The sequence below is a fragment of the Jaculus jaculus genome, chromosome 8 (assembly GCF_020740685.1).
Source record: "Jaculus jaculus isolate mJacJac1 chromosome 8, mJacJac1.mat.Y.cur, whole genome shotgun sequence".
Taxonomy (NCBI): Eukaryota; Metazoa; Chordata; class Mammalia; order Rodentia; family Dipodidae; genus Jaculus; species Jaculus jaculus.
Window position 1 is genome coordinate 48,248,036 of NC_059109.1, and position 18,934 is coordinate 48,266,969.

General features: G+C 39.6%; 1 protein-coding gene and 1 pseudogene across 1 annotated transcript in view; one reads left to right on the forward strand and one right to left on the reverse strand.

Moving 5' to 3' along the window:
* Dcdc1 (doublecortin domain containing 1) overlaps nucleotides 1–18,934 on the forward strand; it is a 485,885-nt gene that overhangs the window by 298,091 nt on the left and 168,860 nt on the right. The window lies entirely within an intron of this gene.
* LOC101598592 lies at nucleotides 12,210–13,579 on the reverse strand (annotated as a pseudogene).

The following is an 18,934-nucleotide window of genomic DNA, read 5'->3' on the forward strand; positions in this document are numbered from 1 at the left end:
AATAGCCATAAGAAATCCTATGAAAGATAAGCAGTTCAAAATTGCCACAAAATGATTTGTATACATGACTTATTGGTCCAAGTGTATGAAATGTTTCTTTTTTTTTTCAAGTCAGTACCCACAATAACTGTATTTCACATCATTTTATTTCAAATGAGGTAAAATTGAAGAATTTTGATGATTTTTATTTTGCCAGTTTAACTGCATGCATCATGAAAATTATTGTCTTATGTAGAAGGGGGCTTCCTTTGTCAGTGTGTATAAATAAAATTCCCATTATGGGTATGTAAAGTTAAAGAAGTATTCATGTGCTTTTTTATAGCAAGCAAAAAAGTAGTATCCATATTGATAATGTGGACCTCAAAATATATGAGAAAAAAAACTTGTTGAAAGTTAATTCGTGTTAGCCTTGTATTTTTTTAAAAAAATCAAAGCTCAAAAATCTTTATTATCATGAAGAAAGATCAGGTAGACCCCTGGGACTTTGGGACTAGATTTGACATGGAAATAGATGTTTCCAAAGTTTTCTCAGCAAGTGATTTATTTATAAAAGTTTGTGTAAGAACTGAGGAATTGAGACAACAGAGAATATTTGAAACAAGCACTTGGCTATAATTATGCCAACTTTTATTGGGAATTTTATTACATGAACATATTGCATATTAGTCATATTCTCATTATATTGTGTTCTTCTGTTCCCTCTCTGCTGCCCCCATTCCACTGAGAGCCTTCCTATGAGTGAGCATGGTGGGGTCATGAACACACTAGCCAATTGCTATGGGGGCACAATGCCTCAGATTTGCTTTCCCTCCCTGTGGCTCTTACATGCTCTCTACTCACACACACATATTTTGGGTTTGGCTTTACATGGGTGTTGGGGAATTGAACTTGGACAGACAGGCTTTGCAAACAAGCACCTTTAACAATTGAGCCATGTCCTGAGCCCATAGCTACCTTTTCATGAAAAAAAAATCATACAATGAGAATGATTTTGAGTTACTGCCTTAGAAGGTCAATTGGCTGAAAAGGAATGATACTATATGTATTGTTGGCAAGTGGAGAGATTTAATAAATTCTATTCCTGCAGGAAAATGGGAAAGTTAATAGGAAAATAATCCAAATTCCTTCTCATTGAAGGAAGGTTCAAGGCACCAGTTCTTGCCTTTGCTTCCAGGAACACCAGATACAACATCTGTATCTGCTTTATTTGCAACAAGGTAGTGCTAAGAGGCAGGCCTGACTTAGCTTAGTTCAAAAGTAAAAGCATGCTGTTTATTACACACTGCAATGAACAAAATATGCTCTATAATATCAATTAATCTCTGAATGTGCCCTTGAGTAGCTTATGGTTTCAGATTCCAATGGGCAGGACTCCCTGGTGTTTTGGAGCCATCACTAATCATGTCCCAAACCATGCACACAAATTCCAATGAGCCAAAAGCCCATGCACAAGATAAGAAATTCAACTTTATGGGAAAATGAACAGTTGTATGCTTATTTAATTAGGACGAAAGGGTCAAATGGGTTTATTGCATAGTGACTTTGCTGTTTCTGCATTCTCAATGTGCTAGTTCATTTCAAAACTCAGGTCTTCATTATGTTCTCTCTGAAGTTGACTGTCCTAGATTTATCATGCTGTGAGGAAACAGTAATGGTTGAAGGCTACTAAATATTTACTACATTCATGTCAGAAATTAAGATATAAGTGGTAGGTGATGCACCATCATTCCATATATTGTATTTGATAGTGTAGTGAGGAGGACTGTAACAAGCACTGGCACATATGGGTCCTAACATTTCAAGATGGCACTTGTTACTGACAACCTTAAAACCCTTGAGATATATAGGACTAACGTAAAATTGGCCCACTAGGAAACTGTTTGGGTAATATACAAAATGTTTGCTATATTAAAACAGTATTATAGGGCTGGAGAGATGGCTTAGCGGTTAAGCGCTTGCCTGTGAAGCCTAAGGACCCCGGTTCGAGGCTCGGTTCCCCAGGTCCCACGTTAGCCAGATGCACAAGGGGGCGCACCCGTCTGGAGTTCGTTTGCAGAGGCTGGAAGCCCTGGCGCGCCCATTCTCTCTCTCTCCCTCTATCTGTCTTTCTCTCTGTGTCTGTCGCTCTCAAATAAATAAATAAATAAATTAAAAAAAAAAAAAAAACAGTATTATAGTTTTAAGTGCTCATAATAAGAAAGCTTATTTTTGGGCTGGAGAGATGGCTTAGCGGTTAAACGCTTGCCTGTGAAGCCTAAGGACCCCGGTTCGAGGCTCAGTTCCCCAGGTCCCACGTTAGTCAGATGCACAAGGGGGCGCACGCGTCTGGAGTTCGTTTGCAGAGGCTGGAAGCCCTGGCGCGCCCATTCTCTCTCTCTCCCTCTATCTGTCCTTCTCTCTGTGTCTGTCACTCTCAAATAAATAAATAAATAAAAATTAAAAAAAAAGAAAGCTTATTTTGAGGAGGCTTTAAGAATGAGAAGTTATTTTAACAAATATTATGTGTACTAGATAAGATAGCATTACTTTTTAAATAAATATTTTTTATTTTAAAATATTTTTATTTATTTCTTATTTGAGAAAGACACACAGAGTGAGAGGCCGGAAAAGAGACAGAGAAAGGGAACAAGGGGGGTGGTGCAGAAAAAGAGAGACTTGGTTATGACAGAGCCTCTAACCACTGCAAACAAACTCTAGATGCATGTGTCACCTTGAGCATCTGGCTTATGTGGGTACCGGGGAATTGAACCTGGATACTTAGACTTTGCCGGGAAGTACCTTACCCATTCAGCCATCTCTCCAGTTCAAGATAGTATTATCATACATCAATTAAAGTTAGTAAATCTGAGATTGTTAATATTTTCTTTTATAATTACTGAGCTTTATAATAATTCCCTGTTTTGGATTATAAAGAAATAAACAACTGTGTTTTCCAAATATACCTTTCCAAATCTCAGCTGTAGTTTAAAGTACATTTTTCTTTAAGACCTAGATAACAATATTAGCAGCAAGCATAAGTATGGTTCAGTCCCAAATCCTGGAAACTTTAATTTAGGTGCATTGTGGGAATACAAAATTTGAGTTCAAATGTTTTTAAGAAGTCAAGCCATTTTTTTGACACTAGTTTTCAATCCAGCATGCTTTAGCAAAGACTGAAATTAGTTCCAAGTGAATTATAGCTAAGCTAAGCTATATCCTACTGTCTACAAGAATTTTTGTACATGCCAAAGAGTACATGTCAAGAGAGGTTTTTGAAAGTCCCTTAGTACATATGATGGCATTAGCATCATCAGTGTAGAATAAAGTACCCTGATTGTTCACACAATTATGCTGCCACTGAGTAAGTTTACAATTTTTGTTCATATTGTTCTGTCCTAGTTATATACTTACTGACCAAAAATAAAAGTCATCACTTGTAATTTTGTGCTTTCTCCATAAGCCTCCAACAAGTATTGTCCATTGGAGGTTAATGAAATAGACACGGACCTATAGAAAGGACTAAGTGTTATAAAGCATTACCATAAAGTATATCATGTATCTTTCACATTAGAATTTTCTAGAGGGATATGTATTGTAACTTTTTTATATGTATCCTATCTTAACCTTGGTGCCCTTAGCACCCAGTGCTCATGCTTGGATTTCTATGAGACTTGAAGACAATGTACTTATGGAGTATGACTATGAAGTGGTATCATTTAACTATAAGGGAACAAGGTTCTGGGCTTTAAAACTGAAATTTAAATACAAAGAATAGATTTTATGGTCAAATTTAAATTTGAGACAGGGTTTTACTATGTAAACCAGGATCACATTGAACTTGTGATTCTCTCTCAGCCTTCTTGGATTATAGGATTATGTCAATTTATATGGGATAATTTAAGTAGTTTGAATCTTTAGGTCATTTATCTTAGTCTAGAACAAAAAGGGTTCCTGGTATGTAACAGTCCAATCTGATCACCACATTTTATTTATAGAAAAGCAACTACATGATGATGTAAAATTTCAGAAGTAGGCAATCAAACTGAAACTACTGACTTCAAAATAAAAGATTCTGAACAATATTTAAACATATAGTACTATATTGATATGGAAAACCTTCTAGGGAAATTTCATAGATAGGGTTTTGGGATATAGAAGCTCCTTAGAGCCCATCACAGAAGTAGACCTAAAATGAATCCAACATGGCTCAGGGAAATTTGTGTATGTGTAAGAGGGGGTAGAAAGATTGTTAGAACTTCAAGCTGGAATATTATGTACAGAGACATTGCCTGTTCCCTGTAACTGATGGCTACCCCCACAATGCACAACCCATAATACCCATGGGGATGATCGGCATCCCCAACAAGGAAGGTCCCTTTGGAGGGGGCAGCAGGGATGTGGGTAAGGATGGTACCAACATGTGCTGTTTACATACTGAGTATGTCCATAACTAAGAAAAAATTGTAACAAATGAACTAAGTAACATCCTAAAGTTACTTTTTCTTGAGTATTTTTTTTCATTAAAAGGCCAAAAGTCTCACAATTTTGTGAGAAGTTCATCATTTAAATATGAAGATGATCTTCCTGCAGCATTAAAACACCCCATCATGATAATTTACATGTTTTAAAACTATAGCAATAAAGTGGTTGAAGTAAATAAATAAGTAATAAAAAGCACATCAAAATCGTTCTGATGAGACAGCCAGATGGCAGAGGATTGCAGTCCTTGCTATAATTTTATCAAAATTACTATTGTCATAGCATGTTAGTTTTCATAAGGACTTGTACAGTCAGTGATCTTATACAGACAAATTAATTTCAGGTTTTCTCATGTGTAGTCACATAACAGCTATACTTGAGCACGCACAAAAGAAAATTAAATAATCATAGTCACATAAACTTGAAAAGCAGCGCAATATCTTAAGTTTACTATTCCATAACATCTTGGGATCAGTGATCATGTTGTGTTGGACTCAAATTGATCTACAGTGGAACATTCATTATTCAGCTTCTGCAATATCTAGTCTTTACCATACAAAGGTACTATGTCATGGAGTCTATTAGTGAACAATTCTTATGAAGGCAGAATATTGTAATTCCTACTCATAGCCTTTATTCACGTTTCATTCTTTTACCTCTTTTATGTGTAAAAGAATCACAGAGCTTCTTATGCTTTCACTTAAAGATAAATACAGACATGAATTCTCAGTGATTAATGAGCTTAACTGATATTTGAATTAAGAAGGTTTATTATAGGTTTCCAATGCTCTCCTTCCTTTCTTTGTCAAGAATTATGAAAAGAACACCTGGCACTTTGTGCATCATATATAATTCTACTATTCAGATCTAGACAACAAGATTAAATCCTGAAGACTTCTTTCTAAAGTTATGAATTTCAGTGTTTCATTCCACAGCTCGTTACCTGCCTGCTATGTCTCACCATATATTGGGTGTGGCTGCACCATTCATACACACTAGGCCCCAATTTCCTCATTTGTGACATGGACATTGTCTGTCATATTTACCCCATAGACATGAGTACGTTTTAGCTTTTATGACATCAAAGCATATGCTTTTCACTACCTATTCCAGTTGCACACAAGTAAATATAGCATACATTTTCTGGAAAAAAAATGATGATAGTTATAAGCATCTTTCTTATTTAAGTCTCATTAAATATTTTCATTCTTTATTCTTTATTATACCTAAAAGGGGCCACATTCAATTTTATACTTTTAATTGTCAGTCATTGAATTTAACTTATTTGTGCTTAAGGGCTTTGTGGCCTTTCATGTGTACGGAACCTTTGTTTCTTATAGCTTTTAATTTCATTAGTGTTTTTGTTTTAATAATATCTTAGGACTTAAAATGTACAAAATTTCATGTTTGAAATCTATAAAGTATAGGCATGGCTTTTGTGTAAATAAAGCTATTCAATTTATAAGGTTGTGGCATTTAGGATCATTGTATTGGGAACTTTAATATATAAACATATTGCAGTTTGGTCATATTTCCATCAATGTCCTTCATTGGCAGCCTGTGGTGTCCTCAGCACCGTCTGGTTCTGGTGGATAACCAAATGCTTTGACAATGGCCTGCATTATTTTTGAGGACTCATGGGCTTCTTTGACCACCAGCTCACTGTGGTTACTGGGGGGTAGGGGGTTGGAGCATGATCCAAATCCTCCCTCCTGGCTTCATAGGCCTTAGGCAACAATCTCTCCCTTTCAATTTTATGAAGTAAGTGCAGAAGCAGTGGTTTCAGCAATTGTATAATGTTCTAGTAAAGTTCAGCAGTGAATTCAACTGGACCTGGACTATTTTTGCTTGGGAGATGTTTTAAAATATTTTATTCATTTATTTGAGAGACAGAAAGAGAGAGAGAGACACAGAGAGAAAGTATGGCTGTGCCAAGGCCTCTAGCCACTGCAAATGCACTCCGGACACATGCACCACCTTGTGCATTTGGTTTATGTGGTTCCCTGTGAATTGATCCTGGGTCTTTTGGCTTCACAGGAAAGTTCTTTAACTGCTAGGCCATCTCCTCAGACTAGTTGGGAGAATTTTTAATTACTCCTTCAGTCACATTACTCTATCTAAATTAATTATCTCTTTTGGGTTTGCCTTTGATAGATCATGTTTCCAGAAATCTATCCTTTTCTTTCATATTTTCCAGTTTGGTGGAATATTTCTTTCTTTCTTTTTTTAAAATTTAATTTATTAGTTTTCTTTTCAGCAAATACAGGCAGTTTGGTAACATTGTTTAGGCTCACCCATGATCTACCCCCTCCCAAAGGACCCTCCTTGTTGATGTAAATGGGTCGTGCATTGTGGAGTTAGCCCACGGTTATTGGTATGATAAATGTCTCTGCATATCATGACCCAACATGTGACTCTGACATTCTTTCCGACCCCTCTTCTGAAAAATTTCCCTGAGCCATGTTAGGTTCATTTTTGGTCTCCTTCAGTGCTGAGGTGTTGGGGGCCTCTGAGGCTTTGGCTCTCTGATTTGGTAGGAGTTGATTTTTCTCTGTGCTGGCCTCCTTCCCCTTTGTGCTGGTATCCGGTTCATCAGGAAAACATCACCCTTGCTTGTTTCGCCAGTTTTCCTTAGTTTCAGTCGGGCCCCTTTTGAGGCATGTTGGGGCAGCTCTCTCCTTGGGATCTGCATCTATCTGAAAAAGAGAAGCAGATTCTCCAATGGAGAGTAAGTTAGCACCCGGAAAATTGAAATAACACTTATTTTTTTGATAGAGAGTTTGATAGGTGTAGGTGCTCTTGTAGCCCATGATTGATGGTAGCTTGATATTGGAGAGTGGGCTTATGTTTGGGTATGGTTCTGACTTGTTTCCCAGCTCCAGCTATGGGTCTCGTATCACTGAGGGGATCAGTTAGCCAAATCAAAAGCAGTTGGTTCCCCACCATGGCTGTGTGCCACTATTGCACTTGTGTGGGCATCACATCAGGTTATTTGTTGCTAATTAGGTTATACCACGAGTTGCTTGGACAGATATTGGTCATTACCCCCAGTCTCCCATGTAGCACCTTCTGGCACTAGACACACTGACTGTCTGGGGACTGACTCTCTCCTGGCTTCCAGCCATGTCATTCCATTTTACGCATCAGCTGCGTATGGAGTCTTCAGCAATAGGGTCTTACCACTGTCCTTTGGTGGGTCATCAAGTACTCTGACAGAAGTCTGTCATTGTTTTGGAAAACCTTGCAGGTTTCTCTGATAAAAAGCTCATTGTGGATGGTAGCCCCAAGCTGGTAGTGGGGGTTACAGGTCAGTGCCCACTAAGCAAATGAGGAAAAACATAACTAATATACAAGAGTTAGAAAGGAGAAGGGGAGGGAGGGGGAGAGGGAGGAAGGGAAGATGTAGGAGATTTAGGTTATCTTGATCCTACCCTCTCCAGTGTCTTGTGGTTCAGGTATTTCCTGTAAAGGTCTAGTGAAGGTTCAGCCATTTGGTCTGCCTTTTAGGAAGTAGAATTTTATGGTACCATTGCCGTTTGGGTCCAGAATACTATTTTCCACCCCTTCGATGCCCTTCCCTCACTCCCCATCCATCCTATTGTCTAGTCCATGAGGTGCTTGCTGGGTATGTAAGGTATCTTGGGTAGATTCAGGTTAGGTGCTGTAGATGAGTGAGACTATGTGTCGATTTTTTTTCTGTGATTGGGTAAGTTCACTGAGAATGATCTGTTCCAGATTCAACCATTTTTCCTCAAATTTCTTTGTGTCATTTTTTCTTACTGTTGTATAGAATTTCATTGTGTAGATATACCACATCTTAGTTATCCATTCTTCTAATCATGGACATCTGGGTTGATTCCAGCTTTTAGCTATTATGAATTTGAGCCGCTACAAACATGGTTGAGCAAATCTCTCTGGCCTGTGGTTTGAAGGTTTTAGGGTAGATGCCCAGTAATGGTATAACTGGGTCTGTCCTTTTGAGACTCTAAATTTTATTGGAGTCTGTTTATAATATCTCCATTTCATCTCTAATCTTATTGATTAGGATAATGTCACTCTTTTGTGGTTAACTTGGCTAGCGAAAACCAACTCTATATCATCAATTTTTAATTTGTTTTTTTTTCCCACTTTTAATTCGTTGTTTTTTCCATAGTCCTTTTTCTTTTCTCCCTCTCTCTCTCTCTCTTTCTTTCTTTCTTTCTTTCTTTCTTTCTTTCTTTCTTTCTTTCTTTCTTTTCTTTCTTTTTTTTGAGGTAGTGTCTCTCTCTCTAGCCTAGGCTAACCTGGAATTCACTATATAGTCTCGGGCTACCCTCAAACTCACAGAAATCCTTCTACCTCTGCCTTCTGAGTGTGAGTGATGGGATTAAAGGCACGCACCACCACACCCAGCCATAATCTTGATTACTTCTTCTTGTCTGGTACTTTTGGATTTGGCTTGTTCTTACTTCTCCAATGCCTCACATAGATGTTTAAGTTATTTATTTGAGATTCTCTAGTTTTGTAATGTAGGCCTTTAGAGCTATAAGTTTCCCTCTTAGAACTGCATTTATTGGGTTCCATAAGTTTTGGTAAGCTGTGTCTTCATTGCCATTTAGTTCTGGAATTTTCTTTATTTTCTTCTTGATTTTTCAGTGACCCATTTTCATTGTTCAGTATTGTGTTGTTTCATAGTGCCCTATTGGAAGCACAACCCTGACTTTATAAAAGCTAACTCTTGGAGTTTTATCCAGGAATGGCCAAACTGCTTCTAGTAGCAGAGCCTGAGAAACAAGAGATCTGACCCATGAAGTAACCCAATAGTGGGCTACCCACTTCCAGCCACTAGTGGCCTGAATAAAAAAGAAAAACTGACCCTTTAAGTTTAAGCTACAGGGAGAACCTGCTGCATCTGCTGTCACTGCTGCTCAGATCTTGCTATAGCTATAGCTTCCAGCATATGGGCATTCATTGGCATTTTTTATTGAATAGCGAAAAAAAATCAGTAATATTTGAACAAGTAGAACATGGCTTGAGCAAAGGGTTAGGAACATTTGACTTTGGATAATCCTAAAAATTTGTTAAAGGAAAGAATGCTGGACTCTGCTGACCCATACATTCTGATCAAAATGTAATCACATTATACCCACCTGTTGTCTTCAGCAGGTCTGTGGTAGTTTGTGGGCACTTAGTTACTGACTTTGCTGTCTTCAATGCTATAGTCAACACTTTTCATGCGTGAACACTTATTCTGGGTCAAGAGCCCAAATAGGCCACTGAGAAATTGAGCAAAGAGCATAGCTTAAGATCAGTCATCATCACTAAACTTGTAAATTGCTTGTGAATATTGGTCATCTGTGCTATTTTGGCCAAAGGTACACCAAGGCAGAGGAAACTTTGTCACATTGCTTTAGGTAGGCACATCACATGGTTGTTAGATTAACTTCAGGGCAAGTAAGGAATTTATCATTTCACAACAATAATCTCAAAAAGTCACTTATAATGTCCATAAGAAATATTCTCAGTTTATTTTATAGTTCATTCCCATATGATAGTATGTTGTTTATCTGTAGGAGATTATATATTTTCTATTGTTTCTCTTATTGTTAATGTCTTGCTTTATTATATTGTTGTCAAATATAATACAAGGAGTTATTTCAGTTTTCCTGGATTTTTGGAGGCTTGCTTTGTGTCCTCATATGTGATCTACTTAGAAGGTTCCATGAGCTGTTGAGAAGAACATGTAGAGTTTGGATGAAATGTTCTGTAAATGTCTGTTGAGTCCACTTCATCTGTGGTTTCATTTAGCTACGTTGCTTCTCTATTTATTTTCTATTATCATCATATGTCTATTGGCAGTAGTGGGGTAATGATGTTTCTGATTACTATTGTGTTGGTGTTATCTCTAGTAGATTTTGCTTTATAAAATTTCATACACCATGTTTGGTGTGTATATTTTGGGATTGTAATATCTTCTTAGTAAAATGTTTCCTTGATGAGTAGGAAGTGGTGCCCTTGATCTCTCTTTTCTTAAATATTTTATTTATTTACTTATTTGGCAGAGAGAGAGAGAGAGAGAGAAAGGAAGAGACAGATAGAGAGAGGATGGGTGTGCCAAGACTTCCAGCCACTGTAAATGAACACCAGATGTTCTGGCTGTGCATCTGGTTTATGTGGGTCTTTGGGAATTGAACCTGTGTCCTTTGGCTTTGCAGGCGAATGCATTAATTAATAAGCCATCTCTCCAGCCCTCTTGATCTCTTCTGATTTTTTTTTCAGGGTAGTTAAAATTATTTTTATTATAAACTTTAGGACCTAATCAGTAGTAGTACACACTAAGATAAATCTGAGATGACTTCTTATCCAGCACGTGTGCCTTGCAGGGTGGCATGTTCCAACACTTTTGAGGGTTGGGATCTGCCAGGCCAAAGTTCTGCTGAGTCTCCTCTGGCTGCGAACTGGATCCAGTCATGCTAGCTTGTCACCTGGCATCCGCTCTGAAAAGAGCTCAGGCCAACGTCTCTGCTCTTGAACTCTGAAGGGAAAACCAGAATCTCATCAGCAGCTTCAGTCTTTAAATTCAAGCTTCTTTTTTCCACTTTTGATTTCAGTGATACTTAGGATTCAATGAAAAGATAGTCAACAGTATTCATATAATAAGGGTGATGATCTGACAGTTTCCATAAACCCATAGCTAGAGAAGTTACTGACCTCTCTGAAAACGGAGGCCAGATACCGGAAAGTACACTAACCCGGCTTAAATATATACAAGTGCAAACATGTGCCAGAGGTGCCACTGGCAAGTCATCCTAAGCAAATGGGTAGTCATTGACAAGAAGAGCCTGAAGACGCTCGGATGGGTCACGTAGGCCATCCTCACACTTCTAAACAAGATAAATGACTGCAGTAGTAGCCTGCTTAGGAAACCCTAAGTCTCTTGTAGTCACTGTTTTGGGGGACAAGGGAAGGAACATGGTCTCAGTATCTAGCTCTGGCTGCCTGAAACTCTGTATGGAGACCAGGCTGACTTGTGGCAATCCTCCTGCCTCCATTCCAGAGTGCAGGCACCACTATGCTCCACCCATGTATGCATCTTTTCAAAGTTCCTAAAGGCAGCATCTGTGCAAGGTGGAGCTGAAGCTCCAGGGGCCGGCTGGGCGGTGGAGGTGAAAGTACGGCTGGAGACACGCGAGAGCTGAAGCAGGGCGGGCAGGACCTGAGGGGGTGCAGGGCAGGACGGCACCACACCACGGGGTGGGGAGCCAGGAGATGACCACTTGCAGACTGCACCGTGGACTCCTCCCCAAGATGCAACGAGGTGAACTCTCTTACAGCAGTGGCCTCGACAGGGGACAATTTTGCCCACAGGGACATTTGGCAATGCTGGAGACATTTTTGGCTATCCTCACTGGGAGTAGGGTGCTACTGGCACCTAGTGGGTGCAGGTCAAAGGGTGTTGCTGACCACTGCGCAAGTCACAAGGGTCTCCTACAGGGCGTTACTGAAATGTCCAGTGCTGAGTTGATAATCCTTGTTCTAGATGGGGAAACTTTTCTCTTACCACTCCCGATCTAGCATGAGCCAAGATCCTTGGAAGGCACAGTGAGTCAGACCCTCTATCTCAAACCCTACTGGTGGGTCATGCCATTGCCGTGCTGAACAGGAAGCTTCCCAGTGTCCCACAATTTCCAGTTAGCTGCTGACAGCTCAAATTCCGGCTAATACAACAAAAGCCTTAGATCCATTTGGTATTCTTTTTCTTCTAAAAGCGTCTACTTCTTTCTAAGTGCGAGAGCCACCCCGAGTGCCACTGCCAGGATGGCCACAGCTGCAGCCCCTCCAAACAGCAGCATTGCCTTGCCCTCAACGGGCAGCGCAGCCTTTGCTCTTGCAGCAGGGGGCAGCCTCCCCAGCAAGGCTCTCCTTCCTGGCCAGGGCCTCCTCCGCACTCCGCGGGGCAGTGTGGCTCACGCCCTCCACGGCAGCAGGCCCCACTGGGGCTGCCGGCGACTCTTCCACACCACGCTCCACAAGCACAGAGGGAGTGGGACTGGCTTCCTCAAGGGAAATCATCCCTGCAGCAGGTTCCCTGGGCTCCAGCAAAGACGTGGCAGAGCTCTGGGCAAGCAAGGGAGCAGGGGCTCCAGGGAGCGCCTCCTGCGGCTCCCCAGGCTGCAGGGCCTCCTCGGCACCCTCCGGGATCTCTTCCTTCTCCACGTGCACAATGTCAGAGTTAGAAGAGTTTTCTCACTCTTCTCTCCGGCTCCATTTCTGTCTAAGCTTTTGATTTCTTCTGGATCGATTGCAATCTGCTGCCAGGACTCAGGACCGAGGGACACTGGGAGGCTTTCTGTGTGCCAACTCTGGCTAGCAGACAGTGAGACAGGCTGACTTTCATATTGCCAAGAAGTTGTCACAGTTGGAGACTCTGGGGGACTGACTTGTCCGGAGTTGTCACTAGGCAGGATATAAATGTCATTGCTATCTTCTGCAATGATTCCGGGGCATTCTTCCTCCTCAGACTCAAGATTAAAGATGGTGCCCCAGCCACCTTGCTGAATGATGTACTCTGCTGCATAGTCCTCCAGATACGTCACACCAAACTGTAGCAGTGCACTCAAAGGCTCTTGCCCACGTCTTGTCAACTCCAGAAGCATTCGTTGCAGTAAAACCAGAGGCACCACAATCTTGTTCCATCCACTGGCACGAGCTACATCTCCGCTGTGCATTCAGGATATGCCTGATAAGTCACTGGCTGGCATAGGAGGACTTGCAACGCTTTTTGCAGAGTCTCTTTCAGTTCCTGGGACACTCTTTCTCTGAGATGGGCCAAGCAGTCTTCTATTGAGCTTTCGGGGTTAGTAGGACTGAACACTGGAGAGGTATGACTGTCAAAGCCTGTGCTCATAAAGGCTTCAGAGATTTATTTGTCCAAGAATTTTAGTTCCTCTTCAATTTCAAATTTAACTTTTAATAAAACTTCTGGATCCAGTGACTGTGAAGCTATATCTAGTTGAACACCTTGGGGTGAAGGACCATGACACGCTCGCAGATTCTCCTGAGAGAGGAGTCCCAAGTAGCTGAGAACAACGTATTTTGTCTCATAGTGAAATCCTAGAGGCACAGTAGTAGAAGAGGCCATTGCACTGGTTGGCAGAGCTTCCAAGAAGTCTATTTTAAGTTGTATAAAACCTGAGCGGCTGTAACCCACGGGAACGAAGCACGCGGTGGTGGCGGCGGGCGCTTCCCACGGGTTCCCGGAGCGCCGGCCTGTAATCTACCGCCGCTGCCATGTTGAAGGTGAGGTCACCCCTGATTGTTTTTGATTTAAAGATTATTCTGTCACATCTTAGTGTAGCTGCGTCTGCTTGTTTCTTAGCTCCGTTTGCTTGCAATATCTTTTTCTATCATTTCACCCTAAGGTGGTATTTATCATTTATAGTAAAGTAGGTTTTGTAAAGATAGCCAATAGATGGATCTTGCTTTCCAATCCAGCCTGTTAACCTTTGTCATTTTAATTTTTTTGTGTGTTTTATTTTTATTTATTTGAGAGTGACAGACAGAGAGAAGGAGGTAGAGAGAGACAGACAGAGAATGGGCGCGCCAGGGCCTCCAGCCACTGCAAACGAACCCCAGACGCGTGCGCCCCCTTGTGCATCTGGCTAACGTGGGTCCTGGGGAATCGAACCTCGAACCGGGGTCCTTAGGCTTCACAGGCAAGCGCTTAACTGCTAAGCCATCTCTCCAGCCCCATTTTAAAATTTTTTAAAAATGTTTTTATTTATTTGAGAGCGACAGACAAAGAAAGAGGCAGAGGGAAAGAGAGAGAGAATGGGTGCGCCAGGGCTTCCAGCCACTGCAAACAAACACCAGACGTGTGCACCCCCTTGTGCATCTGGCTAACATTGGTCCTGAGGAATCAAGCCTGGAACCAGGGTCTTCAGGCTACACAGGCAAGCGCTTAACCACTAAGCCATCTCTCCAGGCCTAACCTGTGTCTTTTGATTAGTGCGTTGAGTGCATCCATGTTCAGAGTTATCACTGAAAGATGTGAATTAATTCTTGTCATGTTGATGACTTTGTAAAGTTTGGCATTACTTTGATCTCCATTTGCTTTAGCAATTGTTCTAGGTTTGATGATTGTTTATCCCTACTTATAGCCTTTTAAATTTTATTAAGTTTGTACTAGACATAGATCTGAACTTCTCCAAGCTGTCTACTCAAGTTAGGGGCAGGAGCCTATGTCAAACAGCCTGGTCCTCCTGGCTCCTGGCTGGGTTGGATTGATAGGGGCGGCAATTCTGAACTCACCAAGGCCTGTGCCAATGGCCTGTCGACATTTTGATCTCTGCCAGCACTTGTACTGTCTTTGCTCAGGAGATGAGCTAGGAGCTTCCTTTTTTTTCTGGGAAAAGTTGTCTATATTTGCAGTACCTTTAGAAGAAAATCTTTGTACAAGTTCTATGATAGTCTGGTTCTTTTTTCCTTTTAATTTTTGAGACAGATTTGCATTGTCTGTACCAGAGTGACCTACAATTCACTGTGTAGCTCAGTCTGGCCTTAAATTCGTAGTAATCCTGCTATCTCAACCTCTGAAGTGCTGGATTACAGATGCAAGCCACCATGCTTGATTGAGGTTCTATAAAAGTCTTCAATATAAATTTCTTTAAGTTAATTCATAAGGCTTGGGATAAAATTACTATAAATACAATAGTTATGAAGCCTTATTTTTATGGTAAAATGCTTCTGACTTATGTTACTAAATTATAACTGCAAAAATGAGTGACATGGGTCTGGAGAGATGGCTCAGCAATTAAATGGAATTCTTGTGAAAGCATAAGGGAACAAGGGGGTCAGAGACTGCCTGACTTCAAATTTGCAGATCCTACAAATGAAGCTCAACGGGATGTAGTCACATGCACTGTAACCCAGTCCAATAGGGGAGCAGAGACCCAAAAAATCTACAGAGCCTTGCAAGCTCCCAAATTATTAAAAGACTCTAGGTCAAAACAAGACCAGGCAGAAGAGTGATGGAACAGTTTGCTTGATGTTCCACTTTAGCTTCCACACGTGAGTGCCCCCTACAATAGGCAAGCATATGGGCTGCCTGAAGAACACATATATATGTATACACCACACATAACACACACGCATACCATACATACCACCTCACATAGATCACATTATGTACACATAGGCATGCACACACATACAAACAAAAATTTAAAAAGTGACTTTGTAGGAGTTTAAAATAAAGAAATGAATGGAAATGGAGGCAACAATGTTCATTGTTGTAATATTAAGGCTAATGAAGATTTGGAAATGAGGTATTTGACGTAGGGGATATTGCTTACTGAATTACATTTGAGCAACAGAATATTATGAAATATTAATGATATTTTAGGGAGTTTTAATAGCATAAGAACTTGCTTACACAGTGGCTTTAATTGATGAGAACCTCAGGACAAAATGAATACATATCATGTAAATGCAAGAAGAAAACTTTTCATGGGAGCCCAGTGGTTGTCTGTGATTAACTGACCATGAGTTCTTGATCACTTCCTTACATGTTTCCTTTATTTTCCTTTTATTTTATGATGAACTTGTAATATTTAAAAATATTTTATTTATTTTTGAGGTAAGAGAGAGAGAGAAAGAGTGTGCCAGGGTGTTTCTCCACTGCAAACAAACTAGATACATGCCCTACTTTGTACACGTGGCTTTACATGGGTACTGGGAACCTGGACCATCAGGCTTAGCAAGCAAGTGCCTTTAACCCCTGAGCCATTTGTCCAGGGTCCTGGAATTTTTATAATATAGGAAAAGTAATAAGTGGAAACAGTGTCAAAATAACATATAAGAATGTAAAAGTTCACATATAGTTTTAAGACTTAGAATTATTTTTATGTGAGGGCTAAGATTACAGACATGCACCACCATGTACAGTTTGCAGTACTAACTTTGGTATGCTTTTATTCTATAAGGTTTTGAAGATCAATTTAGAAACTATGTCTTTTTTTCATAACATAAGAACTATTATAATGGATACTGGATAGATATATTCTATTCCATAGGATGTTTTACTTAGCTGCAATGTACATGTCTTATATTTCTGTTTTTGTACTTATCATTGTTGCATAATTCTTTCTCGCGGGGGGGGGGGGCGGATTTCAAGGTAGGGTCTCATTGTAGCCCAGGCAGACCTGGAATTCACTATGTAGTCTTAGGGTGGCCTTGAACTCATGGCAATCCTCCTACCTCTGCCTCCCAACTGCTGGGATTAAAGGCATGCACCACCATGCATACTGTTACATAATTCTTACATATGATTTTACATAAACTTCATAATAATAAGTTTAATACTCTTATAAAATTCTGTAGTAATTAAAATCTCATTAACTTATGATTCTAAATATAAGATATAGATACCTAGATCATTTCCTGTTTTATCATTATGAGCAAAGTTTCAGTGAATGTCCTCATCCATGTAAATGTTTGCTTCTTTAAACTACTTCCTTTGATAAATGCCAAGAAATTGACTCATTTACAAAAGGTAAAAACATCCTTATAATATTTGGTATTTCTTATGGTCCTACTGTTTCAGAGAGGATTGTATTCATTGGCAACAAAGCTAGCAATAACAGAGATTTTCTTTCCACACTGAGTGCTTTAAGTTTAGAGCCTTCATTATGTCTGGCATATATGTAAAAACAAAACAAACTAAGTTGCCTTAAATTGCATTTGGTTACAACTTTACATGGTACCTATTCTAATTGTGTTTTCTTTATCTGAATTGTCTATTGATATCTTGTGCCCCTTTGGGGTTATTGACATTTTTCAAATTTTTAACTTTATTTTAAAAGTATTTTTGTGAACATTAATATGTGAAGACACAATAATTTGATCATGCTCCTATCTCATTATCCTTTTTTTGTGCCTGCTCTCTTCAACCCTCTCCTGAGGTCCCTCCCTTTTCAAGGTAGTCCTTCCTCTGTTTTTTTTTGTCTTACTCCTTCTGTGAGTTTTTGAAAATTTTGGAAAAACATCTGAATACACTGATTACACATTAGAGATAAAACTTTGCATGTTATATTAATGCAAATGAGTTTTTCAACATATGATTACCTTTTCAATTTGCTGTTTAAATATATACAATTAATGTATATATTTCAATGCACTAACTTGTCCTTGTATGATTGTTTTACTATTGAACATAAGTAGGATTTGTCAATACAACAGAATGTTGTACATTGTCAACCTTGTATAAGTATGAGCCATTTGTATATACTTCATTATTATAAAGTATGTGACTATATGTTCCATGTTAGCTAATTGTTATTCTCTTTGAATTTTCCCTGTCTTTTTCTTTTTTTCTCCTTTCCTTTCTTAATTTTTGTACACTTACCAAGTGTCTTCCTCATTATTCCTTGATCTACCATGAGCCTTTGATTACCCTTGAGAGAATAGAGACAGCAGCCAATTACTAGATTGTGCAGCTGTTCAGATCTACTGTTATCTGTTGGTTTAAATACATAAAAATTTAAGCTTTTGTTTTAATCAGATGTCAATTAGTGTATTATACATATATGCATATGTGGAAATATATCTATGTATTTTATTTTGAGCAAAACCATACAATTTTAATGGTAATTCCTTTGCCCATAATTATAAACTAAAGCAGGGGCTTACCATACATCTGGACAGCTGGACATGATGCTGAAGACTAGATTGCTGCCCTGTCATGTAGTTACCCCCATTCTTGGGGCCAAGTCTATTATTGTTTATTGTTCTTGATTCTTCCTCAAAGTTAAGCATTTGATGTGTGGTCCTGATGAGCTGATGCCACTTTTGTATTTTTACATGTTGACTTTCCCAAATAGCCTCTTCTTAGCTCATGGATAAGTTATTATGATGGATTAGTGTTTGTGACCATCTCTAAGTCATGCTGCTTGCCTTCTATTACTTTTATCTAGTTGGGGATGCAAACTGTGTGTGTATGTGTGTGTGTGTATTCAAAAGGACACTAGATGAGCTGATTTAATTTTTGATGAACAGGAGACCAAAAAGATGTATCCATATGTGCTGTGGAATTTAACACTAGGACAAATGATGAAAACAAGAAATTATCACCTAAAAATGTGTTAAATATTGAATTGTGTCCCCCAGAAGATGTGCTGAAGTCCAAACTTTAAGTGCCTGCAAATGTGACTGACTGTTGCAGTTGCTTTCTTATTGTTGGGACAAACATCTAACCAGAAGCACCTATAAGAGGAAAGGGTTAATTTCAGATTTACAAAATCCATAATCCTCATGGCAGACGAAACTAGTTCACATCCATATATTAACTGCAGAGAGAGAAAACCAACAGCAGTAACAACCAGAGCTCAACCTGGCCCTTTCCATACCTTTAGGCTGGACTACAAGATCTGTGCCTAGTGACACCTCCTCCAGCGGGCTGCTGGGGATTCAAGTAGGAAGTAGGATTACTTTAATCAAA